We start from the raw sequence: 20,851 nt of genomic DNA, 5'->3' as shown, positions 1-20,851 counted from the left end.
CAGTATATTACATATTACTTTAAATTATAATATTACTGATTAAAAGTAACTAACGGGATGTAAAACATTGGAGCGCAAACTAGCACAGCACGAGAAATTGAAATTGAAATATGTTTATTGAGGTAAAATACACACAAAGGGATGAGGTAGCTCAAGCTATGCTCACCCCGTTCAGTACATCGTGTTAATACATACATAGACACACATCACAAGCAATAAACGTATTACCGAACAGTCTGAGAGATAAACATATACATTAACTAGCACAGCACGAGGATAATGGTCGTTAAGCACTGTGACGTCACCAATGACGCTGTGTTAGGCAAGAAGGTCAGGAGCGGCCGGCGCCGCCTCAGTGTCGGGCTGACAGCCAGCAGACGTAGTTCCTTGGGAGGTGTCCCGCTTCTTACATCATTTGCAGCTACACCGGCCATCAGGTAAGGTTACCGTGGACTTTATTGCTCAATGTATTAAATCATATAAGGTGCAGGTGTCGATATTTAATTATGGTGTGACCTGGTTGTTGGCGTAGCGTAATGTGGGCTCTGTTATCTGTGATGCCTTCAGAGGGAAGGTGATATTTGGGTGGCGTATGATAGAATTGGTAAAGTTATTTACATGGAAACCTAGTTGACGTATCTTAACAATAGTATTAATAATTAGCTTCGTTTAACATTTAGCCGTACTGCATAAAGTGGCAGGTCCACAATTTTTTTTTTTTTAAATCTGCATTAGAACGGGCAAAGTAAATATCTGGGCAGTACGTAAGGTATTTAAGTATGTGGCCCGTTTAAAATGCAATAATTATTAGTGTAATGAGTAAAGGATACAACTTCCTGCAGAACTTTGGGGATTTGTAGCTCAATTTTAGCCAGCTGTCATATTACTTAAATTTTTGAATGGCTAGTAGGTACTAAAAGGCACTAAATGTACAGCTTATTCCTGTGGCGTAGCGTTGGTGGCAGTTTATGGGTATCTTCTGTGGCTTAATGGTCTGAGGGTGTTTTCACAGCCCCCCCCCCCCCCCTCCCCAAGGCTCGCAGAACTAGGCAGTTTCGATGAATCTTGATGCTTTTAAAACTTAATGGTATTAAACCCACTTTTTTTTTACTTTACAGAAATCCACACTCGCCTGTTATGTAATTCACGGAAGCAATTATTTCTGAATTACTTTTGTTAAGACCGGGTATTGGTAAGTTATGCAGGTTTGAATTTCTTCAGTCTTGATATCTGTAGTGTCCATTGCAGCGGGTAAACAAATTTTCAGGTACAGTAGTTCTAATAGTTTGTAGTTAGGTAGAAATTGAAATTTTATTTTGGTATTAAATCTTCCTTCCACCCTACCCCCACTACTTGGGCAATTTTCCTAGTTCATGTGGTTTCTTCAGTAGTGCGAAAGTTGTATTGTAAACCTTTCAGTAAAGTTAATGTAGTCAGTGGGGCCGGAATTAGTAAACGTAGAAATCTGCTTGTCTGGGATCACATTGTTTTCCCAGATAGTCAATTTTGTAAGGAAGTGTTGGCATGTCGCTAATTTACGGGCTACTAGTGGACATGCCACGTCTTCTGGGGTCGTAATGATAATCAGTCGTGGTATCGGTAGTCACTAGAATGCGTGGTAATATTGTTTGGAATGGCAACTTAAAAGCTATTAGGACGAATGTATTAAACAAATTAAGAATTTAAATTTATTAAATAAGGTTTAGTACTTAAGTTTGTACCCTGGTGTTGCCCTATATATCAAAGATTACAAAAGACAAGAGTTAACACTGTTATACAGAAATTATAATTTGTTAAACAAATAACTTTAAGACTTTTTCATAAATTTATTTGATACTTTATAAAACATTAATGGTATAAATAACTTAATGTTTTTGTTTTTCTAGGGTCTGGCTCGACAATCGCCACGAGTCTTCTTGAGAAACTTTAAAGTGAACGGAGGACTAGTCAGGCGCACAAGGCATGGAACTAGTTCTGACGTGACGTAGTTGCAAGTCTCGATAGAGGTGGTTGGACGGTGTTGAACACGGCGCCTGACAACGTTGCAGGAATATCTGAAAGAAAAGGCAAGTTATTATTTATAATTTAGCAGGAAACTGTTGGAAAGGATATTCTGCAGAATTATAGAAAGAGCATCTGTGGGACATTAGAAACGGTTAGTATTAACTAGTTTACTTGTCCTAGTTATGAGGCTTTGGTTTAGGAGGCAGTAAAAATGCCAGTTAAAATAGAAATTAATGGAATAGGCTACCATAATTAGTAGGGAAATATCGATAGATGCGCTTTGAAGCAGCATGATTCAAAGATAGTGTAAAGGATGAATGGTAGTGTTCATGACGTTGTAATTGGGAGGACCTAATAGTGATCGGTGAAAATAGTTTAGGGCATTATGAATAGTTAGCAGGGGGGTCGGGGTGACGAACTGTGGAAGGTGTTGCTTCTACACCACTAGAATTTGCCACTAGAAATATTGAACGTTGAGTTTGCAAGAATACTGCAGTTTATTACTGGTTAGTGTAAATGTTTGGAAGAATGAAGGAATGTACATATTCTTCAGTTGACTATAACGGTAAATGTTTAGCAGTTTTAATGTCAAATGGTATAAATTGGTATTCGATGAAGTATGGTTGACGGGCCATTTTGTTAGTGAAAACGTGTAAAAGTAATATAAAGGGAGGAAACGTGACTACTAACGATAACTTTCAGAACATCGTAGATTTGTGATAGAATGGTGGTTAGAGAATAGTTTGTAGAAGGAAATAGTTTGGCGTGTAGTTACTCTAGCTTGTTGGAAGGGCAAGAAGTAAAGTGAATATTGAAATTAATGCAAACATTTTAACTTTACAGACGCAGTATAGAAAATGGATGAAGACGGGTGGCTGTAGCAGTAAGGCCGGTGAAGCGGACTGCAAAATTGGGAAGCAAGATGCAAAATAAATAAGTTGTAAATCTGTGTATTGTGTACTTTGAAACTGTTCTTAGAACTATAGAACCTGTTCCTCTTATGTTTAATATCTGGTGTATGGTGTTATGACTATTGTTCGGCTGGTTTTCTGTAGGTATCAATGTGGTTCCGATAAATATTGTTCGTATTGGAATGAATATCCCTTAATTATAGACGTTAATGTTTACAGCTGTTTGTATTCTTTAACGGCTGGCTATGCACAGTTTGTCTAAAATGCCATGTTTATTGTTGTAACATTGTCTAGGCCCAGTGAATGTGACAGTGGCTAGAATTTAAAATGTTTGTTAATAAAGTGTTCATGTTGGATAAGTGTGTGAATGTCCCAAATGGCTTTAGTCCTCTTGATGTAAAAGTTTAACCACGAAGTGTTAGTGTCAATGTTAAAATGGTTGTTCCCAAGGGTTTAAAGTGGTGTTGACTGATCACCTTGTTCCTAAAGAGCATTTTGGTGAAACAGGCTGTACACTGAATGACGCAAATTGGTTTATAGGGAATATTTTTGTCGACCGTAATCCTCACCTAGGTGGTGGTAAATACTTGGTATTCGGCAAAAATCGACCAACTTTCGCCGCTAGCGGCCAAAAACCGAGCGATTTTCGCACCTGGCTGGCAAATATTGCGCGATTTAAGTCGCTACCGGCCAAAAATCGCGCGGTTTTTACCGCTAGCGGCCAAAAACCGTGAGATTTTCGCCGCTAGCGGCCAAAAATCGTGCGAATTTCGCCGCTAGCAGACAAAACTCGCGTGATTTTCGCCGTTAGCGAGAAAAATTCGCGTGATTTTCGCCGCTAGCGGCCCAAATCTCGCGAATTTTGCCCCCTAACGGCAAAATTTCGCCGCTAGCGGCAAAAATCGTGCGAATTTCGCCACTAGCGGCCAAAAATCGTGCGAATTTCGCCGCTAGCGGCCAAAAACTGCGCGATTTTCGCCGCTACCGGCGAAAATCGCGCGTTGTTTGGCCGGTAGCGGCGAAAATCGCACGGTTTTTGGCCGCTAGCAGCGAAAACCGCTCGATTTTCGCTGCTAGCGGGCGAAAACCGTGAGATTTTCGCCGTTAGCGGCCAAAAATCTGGCGACTGTTGCTGCTAGCGGCGAAAATCGCCAGATTTTTGCCCTCCAGCGGCGAAATTCACCCGATTTTTGCCCGCTACCGGCGAAAATCGCGCGGTTTTTGGCCATTAGCGGCAAAAACCGAGCGATTTTCGCCGCTAGCGTCCAAAAATCGGGCGATTTTCGCCGCTACCAGCCAAAAATCGCGCGATTTTCGCCCTTAGTGGCCAAAAATATGGCGATTTTTGCTATCGGCGAAAATCGCCCGATTTTTGCCCTACAGCGGCAAAATTCGCCCGATTTTTGCCCGCTATCGGCGAAAATCGCGCGATATTTGGCCGCTAGCGGCGAAAATGGCACGGTTTTTGGCCGCTAGCAGCGAAAATCGCGCGGTTTTTGGCCGCTAGCGGCAAAAATCGACCGACTTTCGCCGCTAGCGGCCAAAAATGGGGTTATTTTTGCCGCTAGCGGTAAAAAATCGGGCGATTTTCGCCGCTGGCTGGCAAAAATTGCGCGATTTTCGCTGCTAGCGCCCAAAAACCGTGCGAATTTCGCCGCTAGCGCCCAAAAACCGTGCGAATTTCGCCGCTAGCGCCCAAAAATCGTGCGAATTTCGCCGCTAGCGCCCAAAAATCGTGCGAATTTCGCCGCTAGCGCCCAAAAATCGTGCGAATTTCGCTGCTAGCGCCCAAAAATCGTGCGAATTTCGCCGCTAGCGCCCAAAAATCGTGCGAATTTCGCCGCTAGCGGCCAAAGATCGCGGGATTTTCGCAGGTAGCGGCAAAAAATTGCGCGATTTTCGCCGCTAGCGTCCAAAAATCGGGCGATTTCGCCACTAGCGGCAAAAATCGCCCGATTTTTGGCCGCTAGCAGCGAAAACCGCGCGATTTTCGCTGCTAGCGGCCAAAAGCCGTGCGATTTTTGCTTATAACCTAACCTCGCCTAACTTAACATAACCTAACCTTTACCTAACCTCACATAACCTCACATAACCTCACCTAACCCTAACCTAAACCTAACCTAAACCTAACCTAACCCAACCCTAACCCAACCTCACCTAACCCAACCCTAACCCAACCTAACCTAACCTTTGTAGCCCAAAATTGGGCTACTTTCGCTAGTTTGTAGCCCAAAATTGGGCTACTTTCGCTACTTTGTAGCCCAAAATTGGGCTACTTTCGCTACTCTGTAGCCCAAAATTGGGCTACTTTCGCTACTTTGTAGCCCAAAATTGGGCTTCTTTCGCTACTTTGTAGCCCAAAATTGGGCTTCTTTCGCTACTTTGTAGCTCAAAATTGGGCTAATTTCGCTACTTTGTAGCACAAAATTGGGCTACTTTCGCTAAAATTGCGCAAAATTTTTGCAAAAATTTCGAAAAATTGGGCTACTTTCGCTTTGTAACCCAAAATTGGGCTACTTTCGCTAGTTTGTAGCCCAAAATTGGGCTACTTTCACTACTTTGTAGCCCAAAATTGGGCTACTTTCGCTAGTTTGTAGCCCAAAATTGGGCTACTTTCGCTAGTTTGTAGCCCAAAAGTGGGCTACTTTCGCTACTTTGTAGCCCAAAATTGGGCTACTTTCGCTACTCTGTAGCCCAAAATTGGGCTACTTTCGCTACTTTGTAGCCCAAAATTGGGCTACTTTCGCTACTTTGTAGCCCAAAATTGGGCTAATTTCGCTACTTTGTAGCCCAAAATTGGGCTACTTTCGTTAAAATTGCGCAAAATTTTTGCAAAAATTTCGAAAAATTGGGCTACTTTCGCTACTTTGTAGCCCAAAATTGGGCTACTTTCACTACTTTGTAGCCCAAAACTAGGCTACTTTCGCTAGTTTGTAGCCCAAAATTGGGCTACTTTCGCTACTTTGTAGCCCAAAACTGGGCTACTTTCGCTAGTTTGTAGCCCAAAATTGGGCTACTTTCGCTACTTTGTAGCCCAAAATTGGGCTACTTTCGCTACTTTGTAGCCCAAAATTGGGCTTCTTTCGCTACTTTGTAGCTCAAAATTGGGCTAATTTCGCTACTTTGTAGCACAAAATTGGGCAAATTTCGCTACTTTGTAGCACAAAATTGGGCTACTTTCGCTAAAATTGCGCAAAATTTTTGCAAAAATTTCGAAAAATTGGGCTACTTTTGCTACTTTGTAACCCAAAATTGGGCTACTTTTCCTAAAATTGTGCAAAATTTTCGTAAAAATTGTGCAAAATTTGGCTACTTTCGCTACTTTTTAGCCGAAAATTGAGCTACTTTTGCTAAAATTGCGCAAAATTTTCGCAAAAATTTCGAAAAATTGGGCTACTTTGTAGCCCAAAATTGGGCTACTTTCGCTACTTTGTAGCCCAAAATTGGGCTACTTTTGCTACTTTGTAGCCCAAAATTGGGCTACTTTCGCTACTTTATAGCCCAAAATTGGGCCACTTTCGCTACTTTGTAGCCCAAAATTGGGCTACTTTCGCTACTTTGTAGCCCAAAATTGGGCTACTTTCGCTACTTTGTAGCCCAAAATTGGGCTACTTTCGCTACTTTGTACCCAAAATTGGGCTACTTTCGCTACTTTGTAGCGAAAAATTTACTACTTTCGCTACTTGTAGCCCAAAATTGGGCTACTTTCGTTACTTTGTAGCCCAAAAATGGGCTACTTTCACTACTTTGTAGCCCAAAATTGGGCTACTTTCGCTTCTTTGTAGCCCAAAATTGGGCTACTTTCGCTACTTTGTAGCCCAAAATTGGGCTACTTTCGCTACTTTGTAGCCCAAAATTGGGCTACTTTCGCTACTTTGTAGCCCAAAATTGGGCTACTTTCGCTACTTTGTAGCCCAAAATTGGGCTACTTTCGCTACTTTGTAGCCCAGAATTGGGCTACTTTCGCTACTTTGTAGCCCAAAATTGGGCTACTTTCGCTACTTTGTAGCCCAAAATTGGGCTACTTTCGCTACTTTGTAGCCCAGAATTGGGCTACTTTCGCTACTTTGTAGCCCAAAATTGGGCTACTTTTGCTACTTTGTAGCCCAAAATTGGGCTACTTTCGCTACTTTGTAGCCCAAAATTGGGCTACTTTCGCTACTTTGTAGCCCAAAATTGGGCTACTTTCGCTACTTTGTAGCCCAAAATTGGGCTACTTTCGCTACTATGTAGCCCAAAATTGGGCTACTTTCGCTACTTTGTAGCCGAAAATTGAGCTACTTTTGCTAAAATTTCGCAAAATTTTCGCAAAAATTTCGCAAAATTGGGCTACTTTTGCTAAAATTGCACAAAATTTTCGCAAAAATTTCGAAATTGGGCTACTTTCGCTACTTTGTAACCCAAAATTGGGCTACTTTCGCTACTTTGTAACCCAAAATTGGGCTACTTTCGCTACTTTGTAACCCAAAATTGGGCTACTTTCGCTACTTTGTAGCCCAAAATTGGGCTACTTTCGCTACTTTGTAGCCCAAAATTGGGCTACTTTCGCTACTTTGTAGCCCAAAATTGGGCTACTTTCGCTACTTTGTAGCCCAAAATTGGGCTACTTTCGCTACTTTGTAGCCCAAAATTGGGCTACTTTCGCTACTTTGTAGCCCAAAATTGGGCTACTTTCGCTACTTTGTAGCCCAAAATTGGGCTACTTTCGCTACTTTGTAGCCCAAATTGGGCTACTTTCGCTACTTTGTAGCCGAAAATTGAGCTACTTTTGCTAAACTTGCGCAAAATTTTCGCAAAAATTTCGAAAAATTTGGCTAGTTTTGCTACTTTGTAACCAAAAATTGGGCTACTTTCGCTACTTTGTAGCCCAAAATTGGGCTACTTTTGCTACTTTGTAGCCCAAAATTGGGCTACTTTCGCTACTTTGTAGCCCAAAATTGGGCTACTTTTGCTAAAATTGTGCAAAATTTTCGCAAAAATTTTGAAAAATTGGGCTACTTTCGCTACTTTGTAGCCCAAAATTGGGCTACTTTTGCTAAAATTGTGCAAAATTTTCGCAAAAATTTTGAAAAATTGGGCTACTTTCGCTACTTTGTAGCCCAAAATTGGGCTACTTTCGCTACTTTGTAGCCCAAAATTGGGCTACTTTCGCTACTTTGTAGACCAAAATTGGGCTACTTTCGCTACTTTGTAGCCCAAAATTGGGCTACTTTTGCTACTTTGTAGCCCAAAATTGGGCTACTTTCGCTACTTTGTAGCCCAAAATTGGGCTACTTTCGCTACTATGTAGCCCAAAATTGGGCTACTTTCGCTACTTTGTAGCCCAAAATTGGGCTACTTTCGCTACTTTGTAGCCCAAAATTGGGCTACTTTCGCTACTTTGTAGCCCAAAATTGGGCTACTTTCGTTACTTTGTAGCCCAAAATTGGGCTACTTTTGCTACTTTGTAGCCCAAAATTGGGCTACTTTCGCTACTTTGTAGCCCAAAATTGGGCTACTTTCGCTACTATGTAGCCCAAAATTGGGCTACTTTCGCTACTTTGTAGCCGAAAATTGAGCTACTTTTGCTAAAATTGCGCAAAATTTTCGCAAAAATTTCGCAAAATTGGGCTACTTTTGCTAAAATTGCACAAAATTTTCGCAAAAATTTCGAAATTGGGCTACTTTGTAACCCAAAATTGGGCTAACTTCGCTACTTTGTAACCCAAAATTGGGCTACTTTCCCTACTTTGTATCCCAAAATTGGGCTACTTTCGCTACTTTGTAGCCCAAAATTGGGCTACTTTCGCTACTTTGTAGCCCAAAATTGGGCTACTTTCGCTACTTTGTAGCCCAAAATTGGGCTACTTTCGCTACTTTGTAGCCCAAAATTGGGCTACTTTCGCTACTTTCTAGCCCAAAATTGGGCTACTTTCGCTACTTTGTAGCCCAAAATTGGGCTACTTTCGCTACTTTGTAGCCCAAAATTGGGCTACTTTCGCTACTTTGTAGCCCAAAATTGGGCTACTTTCGCTACTTTGTAGCCCAAAATTGTGCTACTTTCGCTACTTTGTAGCCCAAATTGGGCTACTTTCGCTACTTTGTAGCCGAAAATTGAGCTACTTTTGCTAAACTTGCGCAAAACTTTCGCAAAAATTTCGAAAAATTTGGCTAGTTTTGCTACTTTGTAACCAAAAATTGGGCTACTTTCGCTACTTTGTAGCCCAAAATTGGGCTACTTTTGCTACTTTGTAGTCAAAAATTGGGCTACTTTGTAGCCCAAAATTGGGCTACTTTTGCTAAAATTGCACAAAATTTTCGTAAAAATTTCGAAAAATTGGGCTACTTTTGCTACTTTGTAGCCCAAAATTGGGCTACTTTCGCTACTTTGTAGCCCAAAATTGGGCTACTTTTGCTAAAATTGTGCAAAATTTTCGCATAAATTTTGAAAAATTGGGCTACTTTCGCTACTTTGTAGCCCAAAATTGGGCTACTTTCGCTACTTTGTAGCCCAAAATTGGGCTACTTTCGCTACTTTGTAGCCCAAAATTGGGCTACTTTTGCTAAAATTGTGCAAAATTTTCGCAAAAATTTTGAAAAATTGGGCTACTTTCGCTACTTTGTACCCCAAAATTGGGCTACTTTCGCTACTTTGTAGCCCAAAATTGGGCTACTTTCGCTACTTTGTAGCCCAAAATTGGGCTACTTTCGCTACTTTGTAGCCCAAAATTGGGCTACTTTCGCTACTTTGTAGCCCAAAATTGGGCTACTTTTGCTACTTTGTAGCCCAAAATTGGGCTACTTTCGCTACTTTGTAGCCCAAAATTGGGCTACTTTTGCTAAAATTGTGCAAAATTTTCGCAAAAATTTTGAAAAATTGGGCTACTTTCGCTACTTTGTAGCCCAAAATTGGGCTACTTTCGCTACTTTGTAGCCCAAAATTGGGCTACTTTCGCTACTTTGTAGCCCAAAATTGGGCTACTTTCGCTACTTTGTTGCCCAAAATTGGGCTACTTTCGCTACTTTGTAGCCCAAAATTGGGCTACTTTCGCTACTTTGTAGCCCAAAATTGGGCTACTTTTGCTACTTTGTAGCCCAAAATTGGGCTACTTTCGCTACTTTGTAGCCCAAAATTGGGCTACTTTCGCTACTTTGTAGCCCAAAATTGGGCTACTTTCGCTACTTTGTAGCCCAAAATTGGGCTACTTTCGCTACTATGTAGCCCAAAATTGGGCTACTTTCGCTACTTTGTAGCCGAAAATTGAGCTACTTTTGCTAAAATTGCGCAAAATTTTCACAAAAATTTCGCAAAATTGGGCTACTTTTGCTAAAATTGCACAAAATTTTCGCAAAAATTTCGAAATTGGGCTACTTTCGCTACTTTGTAACCCAAAATTGGGCTACTTTCGCTACTTTGTAACCCAAAATTGGGCTACTTTCGCTACTTTGTATCCCAAAATTGGGCTACTTTCGCTACTTTGTAGCCCAAAATTGGGCTACTTTCGCTACTTTGTAGCCCAAAATTGGGCTACTTTCGCTACTTTGTAGCCCAAAATTGGGCTAGTTTCGCTACTTTGTAGCCCAAAATTGGGCTACTTTCGCTACTTTGTAGCCCAAAATTGGGCTACTTTCGCTACTTTGTAGCCCAAAATTGGGCTACTTTTGCTACTTTGTAGCCCAAAATTGGGCTACTTTCGCTACTTTGTAGCCCAAAATTGGGCTACTTTCGCTACTTTGTAGCCCAAAATTGTGCTACTTTCGCTACTTTGTAGCCCAAATTGGGCTACTTTCGCTACTTTGTAGCCGAAAATTGAGCTACTTTTGCTAAACTTGCGCAAAATTTTCGCAAAAATTTCGAAAAATTTGGCTAGTTTTGCTACTTTGTAAACAAAAATTGGGCTACTTTCGCTACTTTGTAGCCCAAAATTGGGCTACTTTCGCTACTTTGTAGTCAAAAAATTGGGCTACTTTGTAGCCCAAAATTGGGCTACTTTTGCTAAAATTGCACAAAATTTTCGTAAAAATTTCGAAAAATTGGGCTACTTTTGCTACTTTGTAGCCCAAAATTGGGCTACTTTCGCTCCTTTGTATCCCAAAATTGGGCTACTTTTGCTAAAATTGTGCAAAATTTTCGCAAAAATTTTGAAAAATTGGGCTACTTTCGCTACTTTGTAGCCCAAAATTGGGCTACTTTCGCTACTTTGTAGCCCAAAATTGGGCTACTTTCGCTACTTTGTAGCCCAAAATTGGGCTACTTTCGCTACTTTGTAGCCCAAAATTGGGCTACTTTCGCTACTTTGTAGCCCAAAATTGGGCTACTTTCGCTACTTTGTAGCCCAAAATTGGGCTACTTTCGCTACTTTGTAGCCCAAAATTGGGCTACTTTCGCTACTTTGTAGCCCAAAATTGGGCTACTTTCGCTACTTTGTAGCCCAAAATTGGGCTACTTTCGCTACTTTGTAGCCCAAAATTGGGCTACTTTTGCTACTTTGTAGCCCAAAATTGGGCTACTTTTGCTACTTTGTAGCCCAAAATTGGGCTACTTTCGCTACTTTGTAGCCCAAAATTGGGCTACTTTTGCTACTTTGTAGCCCAAAATTGGGCTACTTTCGCTACTTTGTAGCCCAAAATTGGGCTACTTTCGCTACTTTGTAGCCCAAAATTGGGCTACTTTCGCTACTTTGTAGCCCAAAATTGGGCTACTTTCGCTACTATGTAGCCCAAAATTGGGCTACTTTCGCTACTTTGTAGCCGAAAATTGAGCTACTTTTGCTAAAATTGCGCAAAATTTTCGCAAAAATTTCGCAAAATTGGGCTACTTTTGCTAAAATTGCACAAAATTTTCGCAAAAATTTCGAAATTGGGCTACTTTCGCTACTTTGTAACCCAAAATTGGGCTACTTTCGCTACTTTGTAACCCAAAATTGGGCTACTTTCGCTACTTTGTAGCCCAAAATTGGGCTACTTTCGCTACTTTGTAGCCCAAAATTGGGCTACTTTCGCTACTTTGTAGCCCAAAATTGGGCTACTTTCGCTACTTTGTAGCCCAAAATTGGGCTACTTTCGCTACTTTGTAGCCCAAAATTGGGCTACTTTCGCTACTTTGTAGCCCAAAATTGGGCTACTTTCGCTACTTTGTAGCCCAAAATTGGGCTACTTTCGCTTTGTAGCCCAAAATTGGGCTACTTTCGCTTCTTTGTAGCCCAAAATTGGGCTACTTTCGCTACTTTGTAGCCCAAAATTGGGCTACTTTCGCTACTTTGTAGCCCAAAATTGGGCTACTTTCGCTACTTTGTAGCCCAAAATTGGGCTACTTTCGCTACTTTGTAGCCCAAAATTGGGCTACTTTCGCTACTTTGTACCCAAAATTGGGCTACTTTCGCTACTTTGTAGCGAAAAATTTACTACTTTCGCTACTTGTAGCCCAAAATTGGGCTACTTTCGTTACTTTGTAGCCCAAAAATGGGCTACTTTCACTACTTTGTAGCCCAAAATTGGGCTACATTCGCTACTTTGTAAAGTAGTTTGCAGATTAGTTTGCCGCTAGCGGCCAAAAATCGGGCGAGCGGCGAAAATAACCCATTTTTTGGCCGCTAGTGGCGAAAATCGGTCGATTTTTGTCCGCTAGCGTCGAAAATAGCGCGGTTTTTGGCCGCTAGCGGCAAAAATCACCTTATTTCGGCCTGTAGTGTCACAAATCGCCCGATTTTTTGGCTGATAGCGGCGAAAATCGCCTGATTTTTGGCCGCTAGCGGGGAAAATCACGCGAATTTTGCCCGCTACCGGCGAAAATCGCACGGTTTTTGGCCGCTAGCGGCGAAATTCGCACGATTTTTGGCCGCTAACGACGAAATTCGCACGATTTTTGCGCGCTACCGGCGAAAATAGCCCCTTTTTTGGCCGCTAGCAGCGAAAATCAGTCGATTTTTGCCGCGAGCGGCCAAAAACCGCGCGATTTTCGCTGCTAGCGGCCAAAAACCGTGCGATTTTCGCCGCTAGCGGCCAAAAATCGGGCGATTTTCGCCGCTAGCAGCGAAAATCGCACGGTTTTTGGCCGCTAGCGGCGAAAATCGCGCGATTTTTGGCTGCTACTTCCGAAAATCACGCGATTTTTGCCCGCTAACGGAGAAAATCGCTCGGTTTTTGGGCGCTAGCGGCGAAAATCGCGCGATTTCTGGCCGCTAACGGCGAAAATCGCCCGATTTTTGGCCGCTAGCGGCAAAAATAGCCCCTTTTTTGGCCGCTAGCGAAGAAAATCGCCCGATTTTTGGCCGCTAGCGGCAAAAATAGCCCCTTTTTTGGCCGCTAGCGGCGAAAGTCGGTCGATTTTTGCCGCTAGCGGCCAAAAACCGCGCGATTTTCGCTGCTAGCGGCCAAAAATCGCGCGATTTTCGCCGGCAGCGGGCAAAACTCGGGCGAATCTCGCCGCTGGAGGGCAAAAATCGGATGATTTTTGCCGATAGCTCCCAAAAATCGCCAGATTTTTGGCCGCTAGCGGCGAAAATCGCGCGGTTTTTGGCCGCTAGCGGCGAAAATCGCGCGATTTTCGCCGGTGGCGGGCAAAAATCGCGCGATTTTCACCGCTAGCTCCCAAAAATCGCGCTTTTTTCGCCGGTGGCGGGCAAAAATCGGGCGATTTTCGCCGCTAGCGTCCAAAAAACCGTGCGATTTTCGCAGCTGGCTGGCAACAATCACGCGATTTTTGGCCGCTAACGTCGAAAATCGCTTGGTTTTTGTCCGCTAGCGGAAAAAATTGCGCGATTTTCGCCGCTACCAGCCAAAACCCTCGCGATTTTCGCCGCTAGCGGGCAAAAATTGGGCGAATTTCGCCGCTGGAGGGCAAAAATCGGGCGATTTTCGCCGCTAGCAGAAAAAATCGCCAGATTTTTGGCCGCTAGCGGCGAAAATCGCGCGATTTCTGGCCGCTACTTGCGAAAATCACGCGATTTTTGCCCGCTAACGGCGAAAATCGCTTGGTTTTTGGACGCTAGCGGCGAAAATCGCGCGATTTTTGCCCGCTAGAGGCGAAAATCGCTCTGTTTTTGGACGCTAGCGGCGAAAATCGCGCGATTTTTGGCTGTTAGTGGCGAAAATCTGTCTATTTTCGCCGCTAGCGGCCAAAAATCGCGCGATTTTCGCCGCTACCGGCCAAAATCGCGCAATTTTCGCCGCTATTGGCCAAAAACTGCGCGATTTTCGCAGCTAGCGGCCAAAAATCGCCCGATTTCTGCCCTCCAGCGGTGAAATTCGCTCTATTTTTTCCCGCTACCAGCGAAAATCGCGCGTTTTTTGGCCTGTAGCTGCGAAAACCGCACGGTTTTTGGCCGCTAGCAACGAAAACCGCGCGATTTTCGCTGCTAGCGGTCAAAAACCGCGCGATTTTCGCCGTTAGCGGCCAAAAATCTGGCGATTTTTGCTGCTAGCTGCGAAAATCGCCCGATTTTTGCCCTCCAGCGGCGAAATTCACCCAATTTTTACCCGCTACTGGCGAAAATCGCGCGATTTTTGGCCGCTGGCAGTGAAAATCGCGCGGTTTTTGGCCATTAGCGGCAAAAACCGAGCGATTTTCGCCGCTAGCGTCCAAAAATCGGGCGATTTTCGCCGCTACCGGCCAAAAACCGTGCGATTTTCGCAGCTTGCTGGCAAAAATCGAACGATTTTCGCCGCTACCCGCCAAAAATCGCGCGATTTTCGCCGTTAGCAGCAAAAATCGCCAGATTTTTGGCCGCTATCTGCGAAAATCGCCCGATTTTTGCCCTCCAGCGGCGAAATTCGTCCGATTTTTGCCCTTCAGCGGCTAAATTCGCCCTATTTTTGCCCGCTACCGGCGAGAAAGACACCGACATTAAAAGCACCAACACTTGACAAGAAACAGACGAATACGATGAATTTTTAACCAAGTAAACAGCAATAAATATGGTTAGAAAACTTATATACAACTGACCTAAAAAAAATGTAACTGCGTTAGAAAAACGCGTCGTTAAAACACTAAGGTTCATGTTGTTCATATTTATATTCCACAAGGTTGCATCTATTGATAATAAGTATTTAACACCACCTAGGTGAGGATTACAATTGACAAATATTCCCTATACACCAATTGCCTTCATTCAGTACAGCCTGTTTCACCAAAATGCTCTTAAGGTAATGTAATTATCAAAAGGCACCAAACCGGGCCAAAATGCTCTTAAGGAACAAGGTGATCAGTCAACAACTTAAAACCCTCAGGAACAACCCTTCTAACAACATTAACCACGAAGTGTTACCGTGTCAAACTTACATCAAGAGGACTAAAGCCATTTGGGACATGTAGTTCATACATTTCATATCCAATAAGAACTTTATTAACAAACCTTCAAATTCTAGCCACTGTCACAGACTGGGCCTAGACAATGTTACAACAATAAACATGGCATTTTAGACAAACTTTGCATAGCCAGCCGTTAAAGAATACACAAACCGCTGTAAACATTAACGTCTATAATTAAGGGATATTTATTCCAATACGAACAACATTTATCGGAACCACATTGATACCTACAGAAAACCAGCCGAACAATAGTCATAACACCATACACCAGATATTAAACATAAGAGGGAACAGGTTCTATAGTTCTAAGAACAGTTTCAAAGTACACAATACACAGATTTACAACTTTCCTTTATTTTGCATCTTGCTTCCCAATTTTGCAGTCTATGCTTCACCGGCCTTCTTACTGCTACAGCCACCCGTCTTCATCCATTTTCTGTGCTGCGTCTGTAAAGTTAAAATGTTTCCATCAATTTCAATATTCACGTTTCTCTACTTGTCCTTCCAACACACTAGCTAGAGTAACTACACACCAAACTATTTCCTACTACATACTATTCTCTAACCACCATTCTACCACAAATCTACGATGTTGTAAAAGTAAGTTAGTAGTCACGTTTCCTCCCTTTATATTACTTTTACACGTTTTCACTAACAAAATGGCCCGTCAACCATACTTCATCGAATACCAATTTATACCATTTGACATTAAAACTGCTAAACACTTACCGTTATAGTCAACTGAAGAATATGTACATTCCTTCATTCTTCCAAACATTTACACTAACCAGCAAGAAACTGCAGTATTCTTGCAAACTCAACGTTCAATATTTCTAGTGGCAAATTCTAGTGGTGTAGAAGCAACACCTTCCACAGTTCGTCACCCCGACCCCCCTGCTAACTATTCATAATGCCCTAAACTATTTTCACCGATCACTATTAGGTCCTCCCAATTACAACGTCATGAACACTACCATTCATCCTTTACACTATCTTTGAATCGTGCTGCTTCAAAGCGCATCTATCGATATTTCCCTACTAATTATGGTAGCCTATTCCATTAATTTCTATATTTTAACTGGCATTTTTACTGCCTCCTAAACCAAAGTCTCATAACTAGGACAAGTAAACTAGTTAATACTAACCGTTTCTAATGTCCCACAGATGCTCTTTCTATAATTCTGCAGAATATCCTTTCCAACAGTTTCCTGCTAAATTATAAATATTAACTGAAAGTTTTAACAACTTGCCTTTTCTTTCAGATATTCCTGCAACGTTGTCAGGCGCCGTGTTCAACACCGTCCAACCACCTCTATCGAGACTTGCAACTACGTCACGTCAGAACTAGTTCCGTGCCTTGTGCGCCTGACTAGTCCTCCGTTCACTTTAAGTTTCTCAAGAAGACTCGTGGCGATTGTCGCGCCAGACCCTAGAAAAACAAAAACTAAGTTACTTATACCATTACAATGTTTTATAAAGTATCAAATAAATTTATGAAAAGGTCTAAGGTTATTTTTGGTCAACAAATTATAATTTCTCTGTATAACATTGTATACCCTCGTGTCTTTGTAATCTTTGATATATAGGGTAACACCAGGGTACAAACTTTAGTACTAAACCTTTTGCAATAAATTAAAATTCTTAATTTGTTTGATACATTCGTCCTAATAGCTTTTAAGTTGCCATTCCAAACAATATTACCACGCATTCTAGCGACTACCGATACCATGACATTAACATTACGACCCCACAAGACGTGGCATGTCCACTAGTAGCCCGTAAATTAGCGACATGCCAACACTTACAAATTAGTGTTATCATGTCGCTAATTGTGTTGACTGTCTGGGAAAACAATGTGATCCCAGACACGCAGATTTCTACATTTACCAATTACGGCCCCACAATATGTATTAACTTTACCGAAAGCTTCACAATACAACTTTCGCACTACTGGAGAAACCGCATGAACTAGGAAAATTGCCCAAGTAGTGGGGGTGGAAGGGCCGAGATTTAATACAATACCAAAGTATAATTTTCAATTTCTACCTAACCACAAACTATTAGAACTACTGTACCTGAAAATTTGTTTACCAGCTGCAAATGGACACTACAGATATCAAGACTGAAGAAATTCAAACCTGCATAACTTACCAAATACCCGGTCTTAACCAAAGTAATTCAGATGAAATTGGTTCCGCGAATTACATTACAGAAATCCACACCCACCTGTTAAATAAAAAAAGTGGGTTTAATACCATTAAGTTTTAAAAGCGTCAAGATTCATCGAAGCCGCCTAGTTCTGCGAGCCTGGGGGGGGGGGGGGCTGTGAAAACACCCTCAGACCATTAAGCCACAGTAGATACCCATAAACTGCCACTAACTACTACCAACGCCACAGGAATAAGCTGTACATTTAGTGCCTTACAGTACCTACAAGCCATTTAAATAATATGACAGCTGGCTCTAAAACTTTGAGCTACAAAGCCCAAAATTCGGCAGTAATTTTTATCCTTTACACCCTCATCCTTTACTCTTTACTCTATTGCATTTTAAACAGGCCAACATACTTAAATACCTTACGTACTGCCCAGATATTTAGACTCTTTGCCCGTTCTAATGCAGATTTAAACAATTGTGGACCAGCCACTTAATGCTGTACGGCTAAATCTAGAACAAACCTAATTATTAATACTATTGTTAGGATACGTCAACTATGTTTCCATGTAAATAACTTTACCAATTCTACCATACGCCACCCAAATATCACCGTCCCTCTGAAGGCATCACAGATAACAGAGCCCACATTACGCTACGCCAACAACCAGGTCACACCATAATTAAATATCGACACCTTATATGAGTTAATACATTAAGCAATAAAGTCCACGGTAACCTTACCTGATGACCGCTGTAGCTGCAAATGATGTAAGAAGCGGGACACCTCCCAAGGAACTACGTCTGCTGGCTGTCAGCCCGACACTGAAGCGGCGCCGGCCGCTCCTGACCTTCTTGCCCAACACAGCGTTATTGGGGACGTCACAGTGCTTAACGACCATATCCTCGTGCTGTGCTAGTTAATGTATATGTTTATCTCTCAGAATGTTCGGTAATACGTTTATTGCTTGTGATGTGTGTCTATGTATGTATTAACCGATGTACTGAACGGGGTGAGAATAGGTTGAGCTACCTCATCCCTTTGTGTATTTTACCCGAATAAACTTATTTCAATTTCAATTTCTCGTGCTGTGCTAGTTTGCGCTCCAATGTTTTACATTCCGTTAGTTACTTTTAATCAGTAATATTATAATTTAATATAATAAGTAATAAGCAATATACTGATTTACTTTAATCAGTATATTATAAATCAAAACAGGGGATAAAAGCTTTCAAGATTCATAAATAATGGATTCAGGAACTCGTCCCGTGGTCTACATACAGCCTATAGTAATTTTCGCCATTTTAATAGTATATTAGCAATGTCAGACTGATTATTTTTAATAGTAACACAAGAAAAGATGCCAGTATTTTTGATTGGCACTGTGTGTTAAGATTTCCTTAGATAAGAATATTCTATTTATATATATTTATAATATACAATTGATCTAGGACTCCCAGTGTCCAAGATCTCAGTTTGGACATCTGAGATGACCCAGCTGTTCTCTTGATTTCGCAACAACGTAAAAAATGCAACTGTTTTACGTAACCAGAGGCGTTCGAGGCCAATGCATAGATAGAAACCGTCAATTTTACGAAGCCCTAATTTTTACTAACAATTTTAACGGATTTGACTAACAATTTTAACGGATTTGACTAACAATTTTAACGGTCGTCGCATTTATAACGGATTAGTTGAATCCACAAAAGCGACATAGTAGGCCTGAGGACAGGTCCCCGGAGCCACTCATAGATCAATGTGTATGTGCCGTATATGTGTATATTACTGTATGCCCGCATACTTTACATAATGGACACTAATTATAAAGTATGATTTTTACATTGTAACTCATGCATCTAAGTGTAATAATTCTCATCATATTATGTTCTAACATTGTAGTAGCTGTTGTGTACATTAATTCGACCTAGAGCGACACAACATAGGGTGATACGACGTAGGGTGACACGACGTAGAGTGACACGACGTCGAGTGACGACGTAAAGTGACACGACGTAGTGACACAACGTAGAGTGACACGACGTAGAGTGACACGACGTAGGGTGACACGACGTAGGGTGATACGACGTAGGGTGACACGGCGTAGGGTGACGACGTAAAGTGACACGACGTAGTGACACAACGTAGAGTGACACGACGTAGAGTGACACGACGTAGGGTGACACGACGTAGAGTGACACGACGTAGGGTGACACGGCGTTACTAACATTTACAAAATGCTTCGCAGGGATATATATACACCGAGAGGTACACCATTGATTGATTGATGAAGATTAAGCCACCCAAAAGGTGGCACGGGCATGAATAGCTCGTAAGTGGTGGCCCTTTTGAGCCATTACCAGTATCAATAGATGACACTGGAGATCTGTGGAGATGCGACTGCACCCTGCGTGACGGGAGATGTCTCCCGTGAGGATACACCATGCTCCCCAGGAATATATATAACCCCAGGGTGTACCCCACTTCTCTCTATCCCAAGCAACGAAGCGTTTGCATAACTGCTCCAAATAACAACATATAAAGCATAAGAAATAACATATATCTTCTTGCAAACAATGTAGTCTATAATGCTCACCTTGCAAGACCCTGCATAGGTCAAGACACAAGTGATCCTGCCAAAAGAAGACCTCCACGCCAGCCACAAGGTAACACAAGTGTAGGTGGCTGTGTATCTGCCCGGTGGTAGGGACCTGTGATAAGGCTTATCTGCCAGCCATGTGACGTTTGCAATGTCCTGATAACACAATACACTAAAACCTGGTACACACCTGGTTGTGCTTGCGGGGGTTGAGCTTCGGCTCTTTGGTCCCGCCTCTCAACCGTCAATCAGCTAGTGTACAGATTCGTGAGCCTACTGGGATCTATCATATTTACATTTAAAACCGTATAGAGTCAGCCTCCACCACATCACTGCCTAAGACATTCCATCTGATAACTACTCTGACACTGAAAAATTTCTTTCTAACGTCCCTGTACCCATATGAGCCACAGGGACGTTAGAAAGAACTACTCGTGAACTCGGTCCATGAGTAGGTTATTGTTCATCTACCATTTTCGGTAACGTGGAGGATCAGGTTAGGCTGGAAAATCCCTTAATGCGTAGACATTTAGATAGCAATCCAAACGACAGTAGGAGCTATAAAAATCAATTCGTAGGTGGCACATAAACACAGCTCTTGTACATCTTACGGGAGACTCTGAAAGCCTAGAGATCACGTCGCTTTCGTGATTAGCATTTAAGAATAGAGCGGGGAAACTAACCTAAGCCTAAACATAACCAATCTATCTTACCTAAACCTAACCTGACCTAACCAGCCATAACCTAACCTATCTTACCTAAACTTAACCTAACCTGACTTAACTAGCCATAACCTAGCCGAACCTTACCTAACTTAACCGACCCTAACTAAACCTACCTAACTGATGCTAACCTAACTAAACCTAATGCTCACATGACCTAACGCTGAAAAAACA

General features: G+C 42.1%; 1 protein-coding gene and 1 long non-coding RNA gene across 7 annotated transcripts in view; one reads left to right on the top strand and one right to left on the bottom strand.

The window, feature by feature from the left end:
* Positions 1-20,053, bottom strand: part of LOC123758456 (uncharacterized) — a 35,715-nt gene extending 15,662 nt beyond the window's left edge. Inside the window, exons 1-5 of one of the 6 annotated variants that reach the window (XR_011229317.1) lie at positions 19,953-20,052; positions 18,103-18,274; positions 17,356-17,430; positions 16,455-16,633; positions 15,216-15,651 (exon numbers count right to left, since the gene is read on the bottom strand). The gene's annotated coding sequence lies outside the window, so the exon portion shown is untranslated. Of the gene's footprint in view, positions 1-15,215; positions 15,652-16,349; positions 16,634-17,355; positions 17,431-18,102; positions 18,275-19,952 lie in introns of those variants that run through there. The other 5 variants (XR_011229319.1, XR_006772892.2, XR_011229316.1 and 2 more) reach the window with 5 other exon arrangements.
* Positions 296-3,274, top strand: LOC138367346 (uncharacterized). The gene is made up of 4 exons (XR_011229315.1): positions 296-437; positions 1,119-1,192; positions 1,887-2,066; positions 2,848-3,274. It is a non-coding gene; the product is annotated as an uncharacterized lncRNA (long non-coding RNA).
* Positions 20,054-20,851: the final 798 nt, after the last annotated feature.

This window comes from Procambarus clarkii, chromosome 22, assembly GCF_040958095.1.
Source record: "Procambarus clarkii isolate CNS0578487 chromosome 22, FALCON_Pclarkii_2.0, whole genome shotgun sequence".
Classification (NCBI taxonomy): domain Eukaryota; kingdom Metazoa; phylum Arthropoda; class Malacostraca; order Decapoda; family Cambaridae; genus Procambarus; species Procambarus clarkii.
Note: the sequence above shows the minus strand (reverse complement) of the source record. Positions and strands in the feature narration are given on the sequence as shown.